The following is a 23,216-nucleotide window of genomic DNA, read 5'->3' as shown; positions in this document are numbered from 1 at the left end:
CATAGACAAGGTAAGATATTTTGGATTAGAGAATGAAGCGTAGTATTCTAGTTTATACCACAAAAATCTTAATTACAGAAAGCTAACAGGATTTCATATCACATACCCCAATTAATACAGATAATTCGCAGTTTAGGAGATGTATTTTCAAGCTGTAGCTCAATACTATCCGGTCAGGGACTCGTAAGAACTCATGTAGAAAAAATGGTCATACTTCCGTTTCACCCCAGATTCATAAGATGAAGAACGAAGATACGTCATAGAAAGGAATCAAACATATATTAAAATCGAAAAGTAATGATATTAATCCATAGGAATAAGCAGAGCTCCTAACCTTAACCAGGAGGTTTAGTTACTCATACTTTACAGAGAAAACAAAGTAAAACGCAAAGAATAAGATCTTCGAAGGCGTGCTCTGTGATACCCTTAAACCTAAGTGATCTCCTCTTTAAATAGTAAATGCTAAGCCTAAAACCTGTTATTTTGATTTAAGAATTACAAAAATAAGATAAGAAAAGCCTAAGGAGTGCTAAAATTCACTTTGGGACCCACTTGGTGAGTGTTTGGGCTGATGCTTGGCATTCAACTTGAATTCTGGGCATTGAACTTGGAGAGGAGGGTGAATTCGCTAGTTTTTGCTCCCTGGGTGGCGTTGAATGCCAATTTTGGGTGTTCAACTTGGGAGGTTGGTCCTTCTTGGGCGTTAAACGCTCAAGCTTGGAATTTAATGCCAGTTTTGGCAGTTATACTGGAAGAGAAGTATAGACTATTATATATTGTTGGAAAGCTCTGGAAGTTAGCTTTCCAATTCCATTAAAATAACGCCAATTGGACTTCTATAGCTCAAGATATACTCATTAGAGTGCACGGAGGTCAGGATTGACAACATCTACTATCCTTTCCTCGTCTCTGAACAAGATTCTGTCAAACTCACCCAAAATTCATCTAAAATCATAAAAATAACACAAAACTCAAAGTAGTATTTAAAGATGAATTTTTCACTAAAACATGGTAAAAATTAATAAAATCTAACTAAAAACAACTAGAAAATGCTATGAAAAAGGGGTATAAGATGCTCACGCATCAATTACCTCTCTGTTCTCATCCTCAATCTCGTCCACGTTTAGGAGACGCTATTTGGGTCCTATTCACACCAAACAGTTGATACTAAAGTGACTAGCCTCAATATCTCAAGCGTAAACCCCGATAAATTAGTAGATAATTAGTCAGTAAATTAGTTTTTAATAAGGGATATTAGAAATGTGAATATTTTATTAAATTAGAATAGAGCTCATCAAAACGAGAATTTTGACACTAATTTCGAGAAAAATGATCCAAGATTTGACCGAACGGGCCGAACCGGTTGAACAAGCCCAAACCGGGCTGTGGGCCCAACTGAGCCAGCCATTTAAAATAAACCCCACATTATTTTCTTCTTCATTTTCAGCAGAACGCTGAAGGTTTGCGTCCAGGGAGAAGAAGAAAAAGGTCCAAACCCTCGTTCCAAGTTCAAGGCGCCGTAACTTCCCGATCCGAGCTCCGATTGCCGCACCGTTTGCGACCACGCGTCCACCGGGTTGAGCTCTACATTTTTACCGGAACAATTTCATAGGTAAGCCCTTGAATATTCTCAGCCACACTTTTTCCCCAATTTTCAAAATATAGAAAGAAAATGTTGAATTTCTTTGATTTATGATGTTTTAGGATCTAATTAGTTTGAGGGAAACGTTCACCCTTACTTATGTGAAGCTTGGGTAAGGTGAGGATACAATAATTCTATTTTAATTTCATTGAATTTGAGCTTTGAGTATTAAATTGGATATATATGTGTTATAAATGTGTATTAGGTTGTGAATAAATAATTGGAGTTTGAAATTGTGAATACTGAAACTTGGAGGAAGCTGATTAATTGAGGTCTTGAGGACTGTATTCTTTAGAAAAATTGTCTTGGAATAATACTTGGGAATCGGCTAAGGTATGGTTTAGGTTTCTGGCATTTAATATATAATATTATGTGAAAACTTAGGCTAGATGACCATAGGATAAGTTGGAATGCAGGTGTATGTTTAATGTTTAGTGATTTGTCAATGAATATATTTGGTTGAAGTTTATTGGATAATTAGTTATTAATTTTGGATGGTGAATGTTGTTATGTTAATTTGGAGAGAATTATGGTTGAATGTTATTGTTGATGAACATGGTTGGTTTGGTTCTTGTTGATTAACTAATGATTTGGTGAATTATTGATTTGAGGTATAACTATTGTGGAGGTTGTTGTGATAATGAGGTATTTTGTGTTAAAAGCCTAGGATTTGTGAACTATGAGTCTTAATTGAATTTTAGTTGTTGGATTTGAATATTGTATGAGTTTAATTGTTGATCTGAGGTAGATTTATTGTGGTGATTGTTACGATGATGAGGAAGGGTATGTTGAATTGAAAAGAATGCAGGTTTGGACCCGAAAAGGGTGGCAAAGTCCGAGTTTTAGAGGAGATGCTGCCGAAATTTTATAAAAATTAGAGATTTTGCTTATATGAATTATGTTTTGAATTGGAACTATTGATGGACGGAATGAGAGATGTGATAATGAAGGATAAGGATTGAATATGATTGACGTATAATGATAAATGAGATGCGATTGAGAATGATGTGGATGTTGATGAATTATAATTGAATTATTTATATGGCTTATGAATTTGAATAATCTGAGATACGAGATTCCCTGGATAAAGTGCCGTGGCTTGCCACCATGTGTACCAGGTTGAAAACTCGATACTCTGTTGACCCTACGACGTAAATGTGACCGGGCACTATATAAATTCCCGGGAATGTTACCCCCATTAAGCAATATTGATTATTTGAGAAAAAGCTATGCATAGACTCTTGGAGATGCACATCGGGGGATAGTCTAAGGACAATTCAGACTTGTCAGGTTGGCTGGATAACTGACAGATGAGCCTCATCATCCATAGGACAGGCATGCATCATATGCATATTACTTGAATTACTTTCTTGTGCTTTAATTGGGTGTGCCTAAATGTACTTGCCATGTTAAATGTGTATTTGTTACCTGCTGTATTTGTAACCTTCTTGTGCTTGCCTTTATCTGTTTATCTGTCTGTGAAATGCATGATGGAGTTGGAGGTATGGAGGAAAGGCAGAATGGGATTTAGATTTAAGGTTAAGTTAAGTTAGGCTTAAATATCCTTAGAAAACCACCTTTTATGGCTCCTATTTAATACTTTAATCCCACTAATGCAGATAATTAGATTCAGGCTGTGGAAAGGGCGTTACAGGCACAACAGGTTCCTGAAGAGCAATGGGTTGAGTTTGGAACTTATCAGTTGCAAGGTGAAGCTCAGTATTGATGGTAGGGAACACGACGTATCCTGCAACCAGATGGTGCTGTGATAACCAGGAGGTTGGTCATCTAAGAATCATGTTTTGCTTGATTGTTCTGAAAAGTCAATACAGTTTATGCCGAAAGGGTCAGAAGCACTGGTTGTGGTGAATAGTTACTATTTGAATTCCATGATAGTAAACTATTCTGGAACTGAATGTCAAGGTATTATGTTATTAACTGCGGGAGTATCAGGTGATGATCAGAGTTTACAGCAGATTCCAGTTTTATGTGAATTTCCAGATGTGTTTCCGGATGATATAATGAATTTCCACCTAACCGGGAAGTGGAATTCGCAATTGAGTTGGTGCTGGGAGCCGGTCCAATTTCGATTACTCCTTATAGGATGTCATCTTTAGAAATGGCTGAACTGAAAGCTTAGTTGGAAGATCTATTGGGTAAGCATTTTATCCGACCAAGTGTTTTTCCGTGGGGAGCGCCAATGTTACTGGTAAAGAAGAAGGATGGGAGTATATGGTTGTGTGTCGACTATCGACAATTGAACAAGATCACTGTGAAGAATAAATATCCGTTGCCTAGAATTGACGATCTAATGGATCAGTTACAGGGTGCCGGTATATTTTCTAGGATTGATCTGCGATCTGGTTATCATCAGATAAGGGTTAGAGACGAGGATATTCCGAAAACTGCTTTCAAGACGCGTTATGGTCATTATGAGTATACAGTAATGTCTTTTGGGTTAACTAATGCCCCGGCAGTATTTATGGATTATATGAACATGATTTTCCGACCGTATCTGGACAAGTTTGTTATTGTCTTCATTGATGATATTCTTGTTTATTCTAAGTCTGAATAGGAACATGCTGATCACTTGCGAACTGTGCTGCAAATTCTGAGAAACAGGAAGTTATATGCTAAGTTATCTAAATGTGAGTTCTGGAAGAGTGAACTGAAGTTTCTCGGCCACGTGGTGAGTAAGCAGGGGATAGCTGTGGATCTTGCTAAGGTGGAAGCAGTGATGAATTAGGAGCGACCAACTTCAGTGACAGAGATCAGGAGTTTTCTAGGTTTGGCGGGATATTATTGCAGATTCATTAAGGGATTTTCAGAGCTCGCCTTACCTTTAACTAAACTGACTAGGAAGGATACGCCTTTTATCTGGACTCCGAAGTATGAAGCACAGGTTGACTACTGCACCCGTGTTGGTATTGCCTGAACCAAGTGAACCATTTGAAGTATACTGTGATGCATCGCTGAAGGGCTTGGGGTGCGTTCTAATGCAGCACCAGAATGTTGTAGCATACGCCTCACGGCAATTAAGACCGCATGAAATAAACTATCTGACACATGATTTGGAACTTACTGCTGTTGTGTTTGCTTTAAATATTTGGAGGCACTACCTCTATGGCGTTAAGTTTCATGTTTTCTCAGACCATAAGAGTTTGAAGTATCTTTTTTAGCAGAAAGAGTTGAATATGCGTTAGAGAAGGTGGATGGAGCTTCTGAAAGATTATGATTTTGAATTGAATTATCATCTAGGAAAAGCAAACGTTGTGGCAGACGCCTTGAGTCGGAAGTCTTTATATGCAGCTTGGATGATGCTACAGGAGGAAGAGTTACTGAGGGCATTTCAAGGTTTGAATTTGGGAGTTAGAGAAGAATCTGGAATTTTGTGTTTGAGTCAGTTGCAGATTTTAAGTGATTTTAAATCAGAACTTCTGAAAGCTCATCAAGATAGTGAAGCGTTACGTAAGGTATTACCAGCAGTTGAATAAGGAAAACAATGGAGATTGTCAGAAGGACAGGATGGATTGTGGAGGTTCAAGAACCGGATTATTGTGCCAGATATCGGAGACCTGTGACAGAGTATTTTGAAGGAAGCTCATAAGAGTGGATTCTCAATTCACTCGGGGAGTACTAAAATGTACCAAGATCTGAAAGCGATGTTCTGGTGGCCAGGTATGAAGAATGATGTGGCACTGCATGTATCTAAATGTTTAACGTGTCAAAAAGTTAAGATTGAGCATCAGAGACCATCAGGGACCCTTCAGCCTTTGGATATTCCACAATGGAAATGGGAGAGTATCGCAATGGATTTTGTGATAGGTTTGCCTAGAACCCGATCAGGTTGTGACGCTATTTGGGTAGTTGTAGATCAACTGACGAAATCAGCTCATTTTCTTCCTATCCGAATAAGTTGCACAATGGAGGAATTGGCTCGAATATATATCAAAGAGATTGTCAGGTTACATGGCGTTCCTTCTACCATTATATCTGACAGAGATTCCCGTTTTACATCAAGGTTTTGGGGAGCTTTTCAGCGTGCTGATGCGTGAGCATCTTCCCTATCTTTTCCTAGTGAATTTGTATTTTATTTGTTGAGTTTAATCAACAATTAATTATCTTTTAGCCACTATGGATGTTACTTTGAGTCGTGTGCAATTCTGTTTATTTTAGGTAGCATTTGGCTAGATTTGATGGAGTTTCCGCAGAAAAGGAAAAGAAGGCGAATGATGCTGTCAACCCTGACCTCTCTGCACTCAAACCTGAATAAATCGAGCTACAGAGGTCTAATGAACTTGATTCTAGTGGCGTTGGAAAGCTAACTTTTAGAGCTTTCCAACGATATATAATAGTCCATACTTCTTCTCCAACCACGCTGCCAAGGCTGCCTAACTTGAGATTTCTCAAGTTAGGCGCAAAACATTAATAAGCATGCATAAGGATTAGGCCTCCATCAAGTTAGGCGTAGCCATCAAGCCCAACACGCCTTTCCTCACTTCATTCACACCAGCTAAGGCATAGCCCATCACCAAGTTAGGCGTGGATCCTGCAAAGCAAGTGGTCCCCACCCATCAACGGAAGACTTGTTAATTAATTCGAATTTAAATTCAAATCCTAATTTTTAAGAAAAGATATTATTTTTAGTTTTAGAAAATAGATTTTAAATTTATTAGGATTAGATATAAGAGGGATTGGAGCTTCTTAATTAATTCAAATTTAAATTCAAATATTATTATTTTTAGGAAAAGATATTATTTTAGTTTTAGAAGATAGATTTTAAATTTATTAGGATTAGATATAAAAGGGGTTGGAATTAGTTAACATGTCATTCCATCTCAACACAACATTATTCCATTCCAATTTGCAATCCTTATTATTCTCTGAACCATGAGCAACTAAACCTCCACTGTTAAGGTTAGGAGCTCTGTCTATTTGTATGGATTGATTTTATTGCTTTTTCTATTTTAAGTTATGCATGGATTTATAATTTAAGAATTGTTTTCGCTCTTTATCTTATGAATTTAGGTTGAACGGAAGTGTGACCCTTTTTCTATTTGAGTTCTTGTAAAACTTGGAAAAGCTCTTTACTTGAACAACAGCTTGAAAACATATTTTCCTAAATTTTAATTATCTGGATTTAACGGGATATGTGACATATAATCCTTTTATTTTTGGGTAATTAGAGTTTTTGTGGCATGTAAACTGGAATTTGATCATGTAGCTTCTAATTGGAATTAATTGACCAAGGAATTGGCAGTTGATGAATTTTAGAGGAGACTAGAAAGGTCTAAGGAATTAGGGTCTAGTCACATATAGTTTGCCATAAATTAAATCCTACATAATTAAAATAGTTAGTAAGAAAAGTAATCTGGAAAAATAGATAACTCTGAAACCTTAACTATCTTCTCCATATTTCTTCCCAATTTATTTACTCGCCTTCCTTCAATATTCTTTATATTGTTTAATGTCTTTTATATTTCTCATACACTTTTTTCTGTTTGTCTAACTAAGCCAATCAATAATCATTGTTGCTTGATCTATCACTTCTCGTGGGATCCACCCTTACTCACCTGAGATATTACTTGGTACGACCCGGTGCACTTGCCGGTTAGTTTATGGGTTATAAAATACCGCACCAAGTTTTTGGCGCCGTTGCCGGGGATTGACTGTGATTAACAACTATTAGTTGCTTGATTTTTTAGATTAGCCATTTTAATTTTATTTTGTTATTTTACACAGGTTATCTCACAGGGACTTCTCTGCACTCTGACGTAGAGAGTCTCATCTTTTCTTGTCTTCTATTTGTTTATGCGCAGCAACAGAGACAAAGAACATCTCTTAGACTTTGATCCTGAACCTGAAAGAACTTTCAGGCAGCGTTTGTAACAAGCAAGACTTTACAAGGCTGTAGAGTCCACTATGGATAATAATAATGCTATTAATGCTAATGTGACAAATTCGAATGGGGATGAGCAACAAAGGAGAGTGCTTGGCTCTTATTCTGCCCCTACTGCGGATCTTTATGGAAAAAGCATTGTGGTGCCTCCTATAGCTGCAAACAACTTTGAGTTGAAGCCACAATTGGTCACCCTGGTGCAACAGAACTACCAGTATCATGGGCTTCCTCATGAAGATCCAAATCAGTTTATATCTGATTTTCTGCAGATTTGTGATACTGTGAAGACAAATAGAGTGAACCCAGAGGTGTACAAACTCATGCTTTTTCCGTTTGCTCTGAGGGATAAAGCAAAGCTATGGCTAGATTCCCAACCTAAGGAGAGTTTGAATACTTGGAAAAAAGTTGTTACTGAGTTTCTTACTAAGTTTTTCCCACCAAAGAAGCTGACTAAGCTTAGGTTGGAGGTTCAGACCTTCAGGCAGAAGGAGGGTGAAACTCTTTATGAAGCTTGGGAGAGATACAAGCTACTGACTAGGCAATGCCCTCCGGACATGTTCTCCAAATGGACCCAACTAGATATCTTTTATGAAGGCTTGGGTGAGATGTCCAAGATGAGCTTAGATACTTTTGCAGGCGGTTCATTACACAAGAAGAAGACACCAGAGGAGACTATTGAGCTAATTAAATTGGTTGCTAGCAACCAATATTTGTACTCATCTAACAGGAATCCTGTGAACTCTGAGACCTCTCAGAAGAGAGGCGTGCTGGAAGTAGAAGCTGTTAATGCTCTTCTTGCTCAGAACAAGCTTATGTCTCAGCAAATAAATCTACTTACTCAGCAGATGAGTGGCATGCAAGTCTCAGCTATCAACACCCAAAATCCACCTCAAGAGGCCTCCTATGACATGGCAGGTAATTTTGTGCAAAATAATAATTATGATTATACTCAATCCCCTTCTGAACAGGTCAATTACATGGGGAGTGCTCCTAGAAATCCCAATAATGATCCCTATTCTCAAACCTACAATCAAGGGTGGAGAAATCACCCAAATTTTGGGTGGAGTGACCAACCTCAGAGACCTCAGAACTTCAACAATAATTCTCAGGGCGGCTTCCAATAGAACAATTACAATAACCACCAATTTCAGTCTCAGCAGCAACAATCACCTCAGCAGGCAAACTCTAAATCCTAAAAAGATTCTAATTGGGAGATGATGAAGAGTTTTGTGCAGGAAACCAGAGCATCAATCAAGAATTTGGAGATTCAGATGGGTTAAATAGTCACAAAAGTTAATGAAATTGATCAGAGGACCACTAATAGCCTTCCTGGTAACACAATTCCAAATTCAAGAGAGGAATGCAAGGCTATCACCTTGATAAATGGAAAAGTGGCAAGTATGGAAGCACAAGTTAGTGAGGAGCCCATTGAAAAAGAAGCTCTGGAGAAGAAGAAGGAAGAAGTATAGCATGTCCCTCCAAAGCGTGCAGACAACCCATTCCCAAACTCTCTTGACACTTATCCTACATTACCAAAGGCTCCTGAGTACAAGCCTCAAATGCCATATCCTCAGAGGCTTCAAAAGGAGACCAAGGACAAGCAGTTTTCAAAGTTCTTGGAAGTCTTCAGAAAGTTGCAAATCAATATTCCTTTTGTTGAGGTTTTGGAGCAAATGCCTCTCTATGTCAAGTTCATGAAGGAGCTGTTGTCAAAGAAGAAGCCTTTAAAGGGAGATGAGACAGTGGTCGTGACTAAAGAATGTAGTGCCATCATTCAGAATAACTTGCCAAGGAAGATGCCAGATCCAGGGAGCTTTCAAATTCCATGCACCATTGGGAGCACAACCTTTGAGAAAGCCTTATGTGATCTGGGGGCAAGCATAAATCTAATGCCCTTATCTGTGATAAAGAAGCTGCAAATCCAAGAGGCACAACCCACAAAGATAGCATTACAGATGGCAGACAAATCCATGAAGCCTGTATACAGATTGGTGGAGAATATTTTGGTCAAAGTGAGTAAGTCCTTCCTCCCAGCAGATTTTGTAATTCTTGACACAGGGGAGGATGAGAATGCCTCTATAATTCTAGAAAAACCATTCCTAGCCACTGAAAGAGCTCTGATTGGTGTAGAAGTGGGTGAATTAGTGCTTAGAGTGCATGATGAGCAACTAGTCTTTCACATCTTCAAAGATGTACATTCAACAGGTGAAGAAGAGAGGTGCATGCAGACTGAGCTTATTGATCCAAACCTTCAAGAACCCCTGATGATGCACAGCAGAAATTGCAGCTCAAACCTCCTTTGGTGACAATCAATAAAATTCCTCCTGACATCAAACCTAAGTTTGGTGTTGGGAATGCATCATCCACCAAGGAGGAGGTTCCCAAAAAGAAAAAAGTACCCAGGGGATGGAGAAACAAAAAGATCCCCACTGAAGGTTTTTCCACAGGAATGAAGGTGGTGTTGACTAAGAATCCAGTGTAGATCTATACAGTAAACAGAATCCTCTCTCTGGAGCATATTGAGCTAATTTATGGAGACACAGGAAAGAAATTCAAAGTAAGGGGTGAGGAGCTGAGCCCCTATGATCCTCCTCCTTAGAGGAGCTGACCGTCAAGCTAGTGACGTTAAAGAAGCGCTTGTCAGGAGGCAACCCGATAATTTTGTATCCTTAGCTATTTTTTTTGTAGTAGTAGTTTTCTTCCTTATTTGATTTTGATTGAGTTCTTACTAATTTTCTGATCATGCAGCTATTTCAGAACAGGAACCGGATAATTAAATTAAAAAAAATATAGAAAAAAAAAAGCAAAAACATAAAAAAATACAATATAAAAATTCAAAAAAAAACAAATATATATATATATATTCTTTATTTTAACTTTTTTTTATTCTTTTATCATTTTCCTTTTTTGTATTAATTTTTGTTTTTCCTCCGTGCACTTTTTATGTCCCTTCCTGTTTTCAGATTTTCTTCGCTTGAGGACAAGCAAACCTTTAAGTTTGGTGTTAACGCTTCGCTTATGAGTTTTCTGTTTATTTTTAATGGCACCAAAGGGAGGTGAATCATCTTCACGGAGGAACACAACCTGAAGAATAAAACAACTGCTAGGATAACTAAGGTGGTTGAGTTCCTTTCATTTTTTATTCCTTTCCGCTTTACTATGTTATGTTCTGGTTTTCTGCTATTTTGCTTTGTTTATTGCATGATCCTTTATTAGTTAGATTCCTATATTCTAGTTTAGTTTTCTGTTAATTTGCTTTAATTCTAAAAGATGCCTTATGTATTACCCATTGAGCTTGAAATAAAAAAAATAAAGAAAGAAGAAAAGGGGGTGTAATGCATGAGAAATTGAGTTAATTTTAAGAGTAGTCTTATTTAATTAAATGTGGTGGTATTAATTGTAATTCTGAATGAATGATATGAACAATGCATAGTTAAATTTGAATCAAAGAATGTTGATGTATAAGGAACAGGAATTTAGAGAACTATTATGACTTCTTTGAAATTAATGAAAGTTTAATCCTTGAAGCAAAAGAAACAGCAAAAGAAAAATAAAAGTAAGGTCTAAGGCTCTGAGCATCAATGACTAGGGAGGTCAGACATGATTAAAAGCTCAAAGAGTTGTTTCCCTAGTCACATGCTTGTGGTGTTCTTGTGTCAAGTAATCCTTGAGACAAAACATTTAGAGTCGAGATCAATTACATTTAACAGAGTATGCCAAAGGCTTTGAGCACCACTGTCTGGGAGTGACTAAAAAAATGTATATACCAAAACTCAAAGAGAGTTTCCTAGTTAAGTGCTTGTGGTGTTTCTGTGTCAAGTGAAGTTTGAGACAAAATATTTAAAGTCACGGCAAGGCTCAAGGTGCAAAGCACCAAAGAAAAAAATCAAAGAAAAATTGTTGTGTTCAAGGGTTAAATTAAGTTATAAAAGATCAGAGAATTCATAATATTATCCGGATTCTAATTCCGAATGACAGTGACATCCTTCCGATTCAAAGGAGAGTGAGATGCCAAAACTATTCAAGATTGCAATTGTAAACCCCACTTTAAGAAGAGACATGAGCTTAATCGAACTCTCATTCTCATGCAAATTCACATCCTAAGCCTATATTAGTTTTGGTTGCTTGAGGACAAGCAATAATTCAAGTTTGGTGTTGTGATGCGTGAGCATCTTTCCTATCTTTTCCTAGTGAATTTGCATTTCATTTGTTGAGTTTAATCAAGAATTAATTATCTTTTAGCCACTATGGATGTTACTTTGAGTCGTGTGCAATTCTGTTTATTTTAGGTAGCATTTGGCTGGATTTGATGGAGTTTCCACAGAAAAAGAGAAGAAGGCGAATGATGCTGTCAACCCTGACCTCTCTGCACTCAAACCTGAATTACTCGAGCTATAAAGATCCAATGAACGTGATTATAGTGGCGTTGGAAAGCTAACTTTCAGATCTTTCCAACGATATATAATAGTCTATACTTCTTCTCCAACCATGATGCCAAGGCTGCGCCTAACTTGAGATTTCTCAAGTTAGGCGCAAAACATTAATAAGCATGCATAAGGATTAGGCCTCCATCAAGTTAGGCGCAGCCATCAAGCCCAACACGCCTTTCCTCACTTCATTCACACCAAGTAAGGTGCAGCCCATCACCAAGTTAGGCGTGGATCCTGCAAAGCAAGTGGTCCCCACCTATCAACGGAAGACTTGTTAATTAATTCGAATTTAAATTCAAATCCTAATTTTTAGAAAAAGATATTATTTTTAGTTTTAGAAGATAGATTTTAAAAATTTATTAGGATTAAATATAAATAGGGGGATTCCAGCTCAACATTATTCCATTCCAATTTGCAATCCTTATTATTCTCTAAACTATGAGCAACTAAACCTCCACTGTTAAGGTGAGGAACTCTGTCTATTTGTATGGATTGATTTTATTGCTTTTTCTATTTTAATTTATGCATGGATTTATAATTTAAGAATTGTTTTCACTCTTTATCTTATGAATTTGGGTGGAATGGAAGTATGACCCTTTTTGTATTTGAGTTCTTGTAAAACTTAGAAAAGCTTTTTACTTGAACAGCTTGAAAACATATTCTCCTAAATTTTAATTATCTGGATTTAACGGGATACGTGACATATAATCCTTTTATTTTTGGGTAATTAGAATTTTTGTGGCATGGAAACTGAAATTTGATCATGTAGCTTCTAATTGGAATTAATTGACCAAGGAATTGGCAGTTGATGAATTTTAGAGGAGACTAGAAAGGTCTAAGGAATTAGGGTCTAGTCACATATAGTTTGCCATAAATTAAATCCTACATAATTAAAATAGTTAGTAAGAAAAGTAATCTGGAAAAATAGATAACTTTGAAACCTTAACTGTCTTCTCCATATTTTCTTCCCAATTTATTTACTCGCCTTCCTTCAATATTCTTTATATTGTTTAATGTCTTTTATATTGCTCAAATACTCTTTTCTGTTTGTCTAACTAAGCCAATCAATCAATCATTGTTGCTTGATCCATCAATCCTCGTGGGATCGACCCTCACTCACCTGAGGTATTACTTGGTACGATCCGGTGCACTTGCCGATTAGTTTATGGGTTATAAAATACCGCACCACGTGCATTTAGGACTTAGTTAAGCTTGAGTACTACGTATCATCCTCAGACAGATGGTCAGTCAGAGAGAACTATTTAGACCTTGGAAGATATGCTAAGGGCTTGTGTATTGAACCAGCCGGCGAGCTGGGATCGGTATATGCCATTAGTAGAGTTTGCTTATAACAATAGCTATCATGCAAGCATTGGAATGGCTCCATATGAGGCTCTGTATGGTAGAAATGTCAATCTCCGTTGTGTTGGTATGAAACTGGAGAAAGGAGTTTATTAGGGTCTGAGATGATAGCTGAAACTACTAAACAGATAAAGAAGATTCGTAGTCGAATGCTTATAGCCCAGAGCTGCCAGAAGAGTTATGTTGATCAGAGGAGAAAGCCTTTGGAATTTGAGGAAGGAGAGCATATTTTTTTGAAAATTTACACCAACTACTGGAGTAGGAAGAGGTATTAAGACTAAGAAACTGAATCTCATTATATTAGACTGTTTGAGATCCTAAAAAGAATTAGGCCGGTAGCCTATAGGATTGCCTTATCACTATATCTTTTGAATTTGCACGACGTGTTTCATGTGTCACAGCTTCGGAGATATACTCCTAACGCAAGTCATGTTCTGGAACCGGAACCGATTCAAGTGAGGGAAGATCTAACACTTCCAGTAATTCCGGTAAGAATTGTTAACGCCATCGTTAAACGAATACGCGGGAAAGAAATATCATTGGTAAAAGTAGCTTGGAGTCGAGCCAATATTAAAGAACACACTTAGGAACTTGAATCAGATATGCGAAAGGACTACTCACATCTCTTTTCAGGTAACTAAATTTGAATTTTGAGGGAAAAATTCTTTGTTAGATGGGTAGGATGTAAACCCCGATAAATTAGTAGATAATTAGTCAGTAAATTAGTTCTTAATAAGGGATATTAGAAATGTGAATATTATATTAAATTAGAATAGAGCTCATCGAAACGCGAATTTTGACACTAATTTCGAGGAAAACGGTCTAAGATTTGACCGAACGGGCCGAACCGGTTGAACTACTCCCAAACCGGGCCGTGGGCCCAACCGGACCAGCCATTTAAAATAAACCCCACGTTCTTTTCTTCTTCATTTTCAGCAGAATGCTGAAGGCTTGCGTCCAGGGAGAAAAAGAAAAGGGTTCGAACCCTCGTTCCAAGTTCAAGGCGCCGTAACTTCCCGATCCGAGCTCTGATCGATGCACCGTTTGTGACCACGCGTCCACCGCGTCGAGCTCTACATTTCTACCGGAACAATTTCATAGGTAAGCCCTTGAATATTCTCAGCCACACTTTTTCCCCAATTTTCGAAATATAGGAAGGAAAGGTTGAATTTCTTTGATTTCTGATGTTTTAGGATCTAATTAGCTTGAAGAAAACGTTCACCCTTACTTATGTGAAGCTTGGGTAAGGTGAGGATACGATAATTCTATTTTAATTTCATTGAATTTGAGCTTTGAGTATTAAATTGGATATATGTGTGTTATAAATGTGTATTAGGTTGTGAATAAATAATTGAAGCTTGAAATTGTGAATACTGGAACTTGGAGGAAGCTGATTAATTGAGGTATTGAGGACTGTGTTCTTTAGAAAAATTGTCTTGGAATAATACTTGGGAATCGGCTAAGGTATGGTTTAGGTTTCTTGCATTTAGTATATAATATTCTGTGAAAACTTAGACTAGATGACCATAGAATAAGTTGGAATGCAGGTGTATGTTTAATGTTTAGTGATTTGTCGATGAATATATTTGGTTGAAGTTTATTGGATAATTTAGTTATTAATTTTGGATGGTGAATGTTGTTATGTTAATTTGGAGAGAATTATGGTTGAATGTTATTGTTGATGAACATGGTTAGTTTGGTGCTTGTTGATTAACTAATGATTTGGTGAATTATTGATTTGAGTTATAACTATTGTGGAGGTTGTTGTGATAATGAGGTATTTTGTGTTAAAAGCCTAGGATTTGTTAACTATGATTCTTAATTGAATTTCTTTGATTTCTGATGTTTTAGGATCTAATTAGCTTGAAGAAAACGTTCACTCTTACTTATGTGAAGCTTGGGTAAGGTGAGGATATGATAATTCTATTTTAATTTCATTGAATTTGAGCTTTGAGTATTAAATTGGATATATATGTGTTATAAATGTGTATTAGGTTGTGAATAAATAATTGAAGGTTGAAATTGTGAATACTGGAACTTGGAGGAAGCTGATTAATTGAGGTATTGAGGACTGTGTTCTTTAGAAAAATTGTCTTGGAATAATACTTGGCAATCGGCTAAGGTATGGTTTAGGTTTCTTGCATTTAATATATAATATTCTGTGAAAACTTAGACTAGATGATCATAGGATAAGTTGGAATGCAGGTGTATGTTTAATGTTTAGTAATTTGTCGATGAATATATTTGGTTGAAGTTTATTGGATAATTTAGTTATTAATTTTGGATGGTGAATGTTGTTATGTTAATTTGGAGAGAATTATGGTTGAATGTTATTGTTGATGAACATGGTTGGTTTGGTGCTTGTTGATTAACTAATGATTTTATGAGTTATTGATTTGAGGTATAACTATTGTGGAGGTTGTTGTGATAATGAGGTATTTTGTGTTAAAAGCCTAGGATTTGTGAACTATGATTCTTAATTGAATTTTGGTTGTTGGATTTGAATATTGTATGAGTTTAATTGTTGATCTGAGGTAGATTTATTGTGGTGATTGTTATGATGATGAGGAAGGGTATGTTGAATTGAAAAGAATGCAGGTTTGAACCCGAAAAGGGTGGCAAAGTCCGAGTTTTAGAGGAGATGCTGCCGAAATTTTATAAAAATTAGAGATTTTGCTTATAGATTATTTAAAAAGATTTAGATTCAAATGTTATATGGTTTGATTTAGAGTTATTAAGAAAATGAGCATGTTTTAAGTTTGATTCATTTAGAAAAGAATGAATTATGTTTTGAATTGGAACTATTGATAGACGGAATGGGAGACGTGATAATGAAGGATAAGGATTGAATATGATTAACGTATAATGATAAATGAGATGCGATTGAGAATGATGTGGATGTTGATGAATTATAATTGAATTATTTATATGGCTTATGAATTTGAATAATCTGAGATACGAGATTCCCTGGATAAAGTGCCGTGGCTTGCCACCACGTGTACTAGGTTGAAAACTCGATACTCTGTTGACCATATGACGTAAGTGTGACCGGGCACTATATAAATTCCCGAAAATGTTACCCCCATTGAGCAATATTGATTATTTGAGAAAAAGCTATGCATAGACTCTTGAGGATGCACGTCGGGGGACAGTCTAAGGACAATTCAGACTTGTCGGGTTGGCTGGATAACCGACAGATGAGCCTCATCAGCCATAGGACAGGCATGCATCATATGCATATTACTTGAATTACTTGCTTATGCTTTAATTGGGTGTGCCTAAATGTACTTGACATGTTAAATGTGTATTTGTTACCTGCAGTATTTGTAACCTTCTTGTGCTTGTCTTTATCTGTTTATCTGTTTGTGAAATGCATGATAGAGTTAGAGGTATAGAGGAATGGCAGAATGGGATTTAGATTTAAGGTTAAGTTAAGTTAGGCTTAAATATCCTTAGAAAACCACCTTTTATAGCTCCTGTTTAATACTTTAAGCTCTATAATCTGAGTGTCGGCATTCTAGGATTGCCTTTGGCATTCCCAGGACCTTATATATTATGTGTGTGGCACCTTTACCATACTGAGAACCTCTGGTTCTCATCCCATACTATGTTGTTGTTTTTCAGATGCAGGTTGAGAGGCATCTCGTTAGGCGTCTGGACCCTTGAAGCGAAGTGGTTACTAGGCTATTTTGTTGTACAGTGATGTATATGTATGTACTTAGCTTTCTCTCTGCATAATTTGTTCTTTTTTTATCCTCTTAGAGGTTTATGGAGAGGCAGGACTGTGTACATGTACTTTTGGGTTTCGGATATGTATGTATATAGTAAATATTCTCCGGCCAGTCTTGACTTCGCAGGCTGAGTTAAGAGCTTGTTATTTTGTATCTTTGGCACTCTATTCCTACTTCTGTTATCATATGTTCAATAGTTATGGTTTCCTTAGCACGCAAGTTAACTTATTTCTCGAGCGTTGCGCTTTTATTTCGCAATTTTTATTTCCTCTATCCTTCAAGGCTCCTAGCATATTATAATTCTTCTGCTATTATATATATACATTTTATTTTAGAGGTCGTAATACCACACCACCTATGTTTTATGACTTAAGCGTAAAGCTCTATGTGGTAGGGTGTTACATCGAGTCTAGTGCTTCGAATTCTTAAAAGTATGTTCATGAACAGTTATGTTATATTTATCATACAGTTATCCTAAATAGCATAAAAACACAACTCAGAGTATGTCCAGAAGCATAATTAGTCCATCCTTCAGGTTCTATAAGGACAAACTGCTATGATACCATAATGTAACACCTTACCACATAGAGCTTTATGCTTAAGTCGCAAATCAATGGTAGCGAAGCATTATTACACTTAGACTTAGAGATACATATATAATCATAGAAGGATAATATTAAAACTAGGAGCCCATAAAGAAAACTCGAACATTGTAAGTCGTTACAACACATGCATGTATTAAAGCCAATAAGCATCGTATATAAAAGCTGGAATATAACAACTAAGAAAATACATATTAGAGCTTATACACAATAGGTGCTAGTCTTGACCTGCGAAGAAAGGCCAGCTAAAATTTTACATCACTAGAGAAAATACAAAATAATAAACCTAACTCCCCAATAAAAGGCCTCTAAGAGGAATTAAAGTCATAAACAATACAACTGCAAAAGGGGGAGAAAACTCTAGTATCAAAATAAAATCCCCAAAAAGTAATCCTTTTTGCCTGAATTCTGCACTCTCACCGAGGTGCGTTGCGATCTGTATCTAAAATTAAGATAACAACAACGGGTTAGAACCTGAATGTTCGTAGTAGGGTAACAGTTCCAAATAATGACTACATAAGGAAACATGAACCTTCTAGGCAATCTTGATCTCCAAACTTAATAGGAATTCGAGCCTAGGGTCTTAACTAATCCGTACAGGGTGAACTTGCTAAGGTATGAGTAGTTTAAATATCGCTAGTTTCATCAATTCCCACTTCATCACCACAACTTCAGTCTCAAGTCTTTCAATGAGATCAAACACAAATAATAATTAATACAAAACAATTACAATCAGAGAACAATTATGGCAAGTAGCATAGTTAGCAGTTAAACAGATCATCAAATAGGCAAACTAAGTAATTATGCACATCCAAATAATTGCAAACAAATGCACATGATTCATGCCTGTCTTACTCGCTGTGAGCTCACATGTTGGTTAAACTGCCAGACCTGACACATCCGATAGCTAACCCGGAGATCGTCTTTCTGTCGTGCATCCCCAAGAGAAAAATATCTCATGCATATATAAACTGGTCTTGTAAGGAGAGTATCATGTCACCTTCTCTTAGAGGCTAGCTAATCTGGGTTGCATGCCCAGCCACCCTTACGAACAAAAAGAATGTGGACAGGACAAACCACCATCCCCACATCTCCACTGTAGCACTGAACAAGTGGGACAAAACCACCATCCTTGTCAGGTGCAGGTGTCTCATCAATCACGCAAGCGAGACAAAACTCTCATCCTTGCTAATTTAGTTATAAAATCACATTTATAATCATTCTCAATCCGTGAGCAGGACTATGGCACCATCCTCATTGTGGACGGAATGAACCACCATCTCTACAACATTAATATTTTCTTTAACAAGTTTTTTGGGGAATATTTCAATTTAAGTTCATTAATTCCATTCCCAATCCATTCAAGGTCTTAAAAATGGTTTTCAGACTCCATACGGAGGTCACAGGGGAGTACAGACTTACCAAAAAGGCTTAACAACTCAAATTTAGCGTTTTTTAAAAAATGTCTTCGTGCGCATGCACTGCTCTGTTCGCACACACATGCCTTTGCTTCTAATTAGTGCGCACACAGCACCCTATGCACACGCACACCAGCATAAATTTGATATTGTGCAAAATTTTAGCATTGACGTCCAAAATTCAAAAATTCATAACTTTAGGTACAAAAAATTCATAATTTTCTAGTTCCAAATGCCAAGTTATGGTCCTCCAAAATTGGGAAAAAATCCTCCATAGTGCAGAATTTTTTGCACCACTTAGGCAATCCCCAATTTTACTAATTTGCAACGATTATGTATCAACTTAGCTAAATTCAAGCCTAAATCATACTAGTTTCACCCTTAGTCTCTTCTAGCTCTTCACTCAATAATTCACCAAATATTAATCTTATCTCATTCCTTACACAATTTACCAACTAATATCAATGAAAGCTTAAATGTGCATTCATCAAAGTTCCATTCTCAATAAATTCGCAATTAAGTATCACCAATCTCATTCTCAACAATTTAAGCAATTAACCATTACAAAACTCACTCTCAATAATAGGCAAACATACAAATCAAGCATAAAATTCAACAATAGGCCATCCTAATTTCCACAATCAAAACAAAACAAATTCATTAAACCATCATCAACAATAATAATCCAACAATATCCTCATGTCAACTAGCCTAGAATTTCACATAGCATTACATAACGATTATCTGAAACCGAGACCCGTACCTTAGTTGACGACGGTCCCAACCTCTTGAGCCTTTCTCCTCGGCCAATCCAAGCCTAAGTTAATTCCTCACCAATCCAAGCTTTAACAAATGCTATTTAATCTAATTTTATTCAATTTATACAACGTTCATGCTAGGGTTTTACATAAATTAGAGAAAAATAGAGAGAAAGAGTTTTCTTACCTCATTCCACATGAACATGGGTTAAAAATCCTAGAATTTGAGCTTGAGTTTTTTCTAAAGTATCAAAATCACAATTTCAATCCCTCACACTCCCCAAAACATGAAAATAGTGAGAAATAGAGAAAATGAAAAGAAAATTCAATTGTAAAAAGATCTTGACAAGGGTTGATAGTTGAGGATCACTTTCCTTATTACTAACCACAACATGATAATTACAAAGAGCAAGTCCACTTTGTCATCCCCATCAAGGAGGAAAGTCAAATGAGTTTAATTAATTCTAATCCATAAGTCCGAATAAACTTACTGATTGAATTAGCAAAAAATTAGCGTCAATGAAAATATGACTAATTAAGATCTCCAAATTATCAATCAACTTGGACATTAGTAACTCAAGATCACCCAAGTTACTGACCCAAGCCATGGATACAAAAATCTACTCTAAAACTAAAAGGAGCATTTTATCAAACACTTAGGATGCATAAAAGTAAAACATGACAATTCGCAAGAATAATAAAATCTAAAACTATCAAAATAATAAAACAATAATAGCAACTAAAGCAAACATCAAAGGACATGAAGACATAAAATTGTATTAAATGGAAGTGAAATTCAATAATTATTGATAAACTAAAATAGACAAAATAAAAAAACTAACAAAAGAAACTAGGCAAACTGAGACAATAGAACAAGAAAATGTAAAGAGAACTATACAAGAACAAGAAGTAAAATCTATATTTAAGAAAAGGGGAGTGCTAGGTAAACAATGACCATCTTGAACAACATGAACAACCACCAATCAAATAAAAATACACCATATCTTAATTTAATGCTACTAATTAAATTTAAGATTAATTTACTATTTTAACCCTATTAATTCATATTGTTCACACATTGTTCAAAAATGTTGTTGGTTACCTATACTTTTCCTTAAGAAAATTTAACTTAAAACTACCCAAAATTCTAGAGAGAAGAGAGAGTTTCTTTCTCTAGAATTCTATCCTAAAATATGGTTCTAAACTATTCTATGACTACTTGGTTGATCCTCCCTTAGTCTTACCTTCAAATGCTTCAGAAATGAGTCGGATTGGGACAAAATTGGACCAGAAATCGCGAGCCACCTGTTTATTTAAGCAAATCACGTGTTGCAAATCATGCGTACGCATGAGGGATGCGTACACGCAAATTGGCAATTTTTCAAAAGATGCGTACGCACAAATGGGCAGATTTTCAAAATTTCATTTCTTCATAAATTTTCTACTTTTACAAGCTTTTTCTTCATTTCTTCAAATCATCCTTGTCTTCTAAGTCTAAAATCACTCAACAAATACATCAAGGTATCAAATGAATATACGCGAATTAAATTTAGCAATTCAAGGACCTAAAAAGCATGTTTTTAATCATTAAGTACAATTAGGAGAAATTCACAAAACTATGCTATTTCAATGAATAAATACAAGTTAAATTGATAAATTCCCTTCTTTTCAACCCAAAATTCACCATAAAATATGGTTTTATCAATCTCTCCTCTAATATCCATTAGATAGATTTTTTTTCCTTTGATTTTTCAATCCTTGATGCAAATCCTCATTGAAATTTTTATTTCCTACAACATAGTCAGAACCAAACTCATAGTCAAAATGGTGAGAATTCATAGTAAAAAAGAAAAACAAAAAAAATATTAAGAAACAAAGAGAACAAAATCCTAACTACTAACACAAATAAGCAAACAAACAAAAAGCAAACTATTCACAATATCAACATATAAACAATAACCAATAACAAGCACACATTGTAATTCTCCAACAATGACACCAAAAACTTGATGCAGGCCAGACGTAAATTTAGAATTTTCACAAAGAATTACTTTGTCGATAGTATAGTTCCAAACCAACAAATGACCCGAATAAAAGTTTTATTTGTTTGTCACGAAGTCAAACCAATAAAAATACCGAGAGTATTAGATCTTGGATCATCTCTCAAAGGAATTGCAGTAAGGTGCGCGTATTATCTCTTATGAGAATAAGGGGTTTGAAGAGCAAGGACAAGAAAATAAATTGCAAGAAAGTAAAGATAATGACTAAAGGAAGATAAATGCTAAAAAGACATTCCTAGTAAGAATTGAGAGTCAAGGCTTCCTATTCAAGTCAATGACCACAAACTTGGTGATTACCTAGAGTTAATTCTACTTCGTCATCTCCAACATCGGGAGAAAGTCAAATAGGCATAGTCAGTTTTAATCGAGGTCTTACTCGTAAATGGAAACAAGAACAACTAACAATCCTAAATTACCAATCAATATTGGACATCAACGACTCTCATATATCTAGCTACGACATGATAATTACAAGAGCGAACCCAATTAGTCAACCTCTAATGGTGAGATAAGTCAACCGGGCTTGATCAATCTCAATCCATAGGTCTTACTCATTAATGAAAATGAGATTATTAATTAAAATCTCTAAATTATCAATTAATTTGGACATTAGTGACTCAAGGTCACCTAAATCTTCAATTCCAAGCTAAGAGTGTAAAAATCTACTTTAAAGCTAAACCAAGTATTTTATCAAATACTTGGGGTGCATAAAAGAAAAATATCATAAAATTTCAAGAATTAATAAAATTTAAGACTAATAATTGTAAGAAGACAATGATAGCAACTCAATTAAACAACAAGAAAACATAAAACATCAAATTGTATTAAAAAAAATCAAAATTAACAAGAGTTCATAAAATTAAAAGTGGCAAAATAGAGAAATTAACAAATAAAATTAAGAAAATTAAGGTACTAGAATAAGAAACTATAAAGAGAAGTGAACTAGAATAAGAATCAAAACCTAAACTAAGGAAAAAAATTAAATCTAAAACTCTAATTTCTAGAGAGAAGAGAGAGTTTCTCGGTCTAGAATTCTAACCTAAAACATGGCATTAAAGCTATCCTAATGCTTCCCCCTTGATCTTACTTGAGTCTTGCATCATATACTTCAGAAATGAGTTGGATTAGGCCCAAGAGAGCCTTGAAATCGCGACCCATGTATTTACATAAGTAAATCACGTGTTGACAGTCATCAAAGTTTTGAAAATCGGACTGGACCGACCGTTTCACTTAGATTAATCGAAAATTGGTCAGTTAACCGATCCGGTTCACCTGTAAAACTGCCCTATAAAAGATTGGCGAAAAAGCGAAAAA

At 35.9% G+C, this 23,216-nt stretch overlaps 1 long non-coding RNA gene across 2 annotated transcripts; it reads left to right on the top strand.

Annotated features, from left to right (window-relative positions):
- LOC110266461 lies at positions 1,510–15,415 on the top strand. 2 transcript variants are annotated; one of them, XR_002353867.1, is made up of 3 exons: positions 1,510–1,612; positions 14,527–14,581; positions 14,670–14,759. It is a non-coding gene; the product is annotated as an uncharacterized LOC110266461 (long non-coding RNA). The 2 variants fall into 2 exon arrangements; XR_002353868.1 differs by lacking the exons at positions 14,527–14,581; positions 14,670–14,759 and adding exons at positions 15,185–15,239; positions 15,328–15,415 and having other exon boundaries at positions 1,518–1,612.

The sequence above is a fragment of the Arachis ipaensis genome, chromosome B09 (genome assembly GCF_000816755.2).
Source record: "Arachis ipaensis cultivar K30076 chromosome B09, Araip1.1, whole genome shotgun sequence".
Lineage (NCBI taxonomy): Eukaryota > Viridiplantae > Streptophyta > Magnoliopsida > Fabales > Fabaceae > Arachis > Arachis ipaensis.
This window is presented reverse-complemented; position numbering and strand designations above follow the sequence as displayed.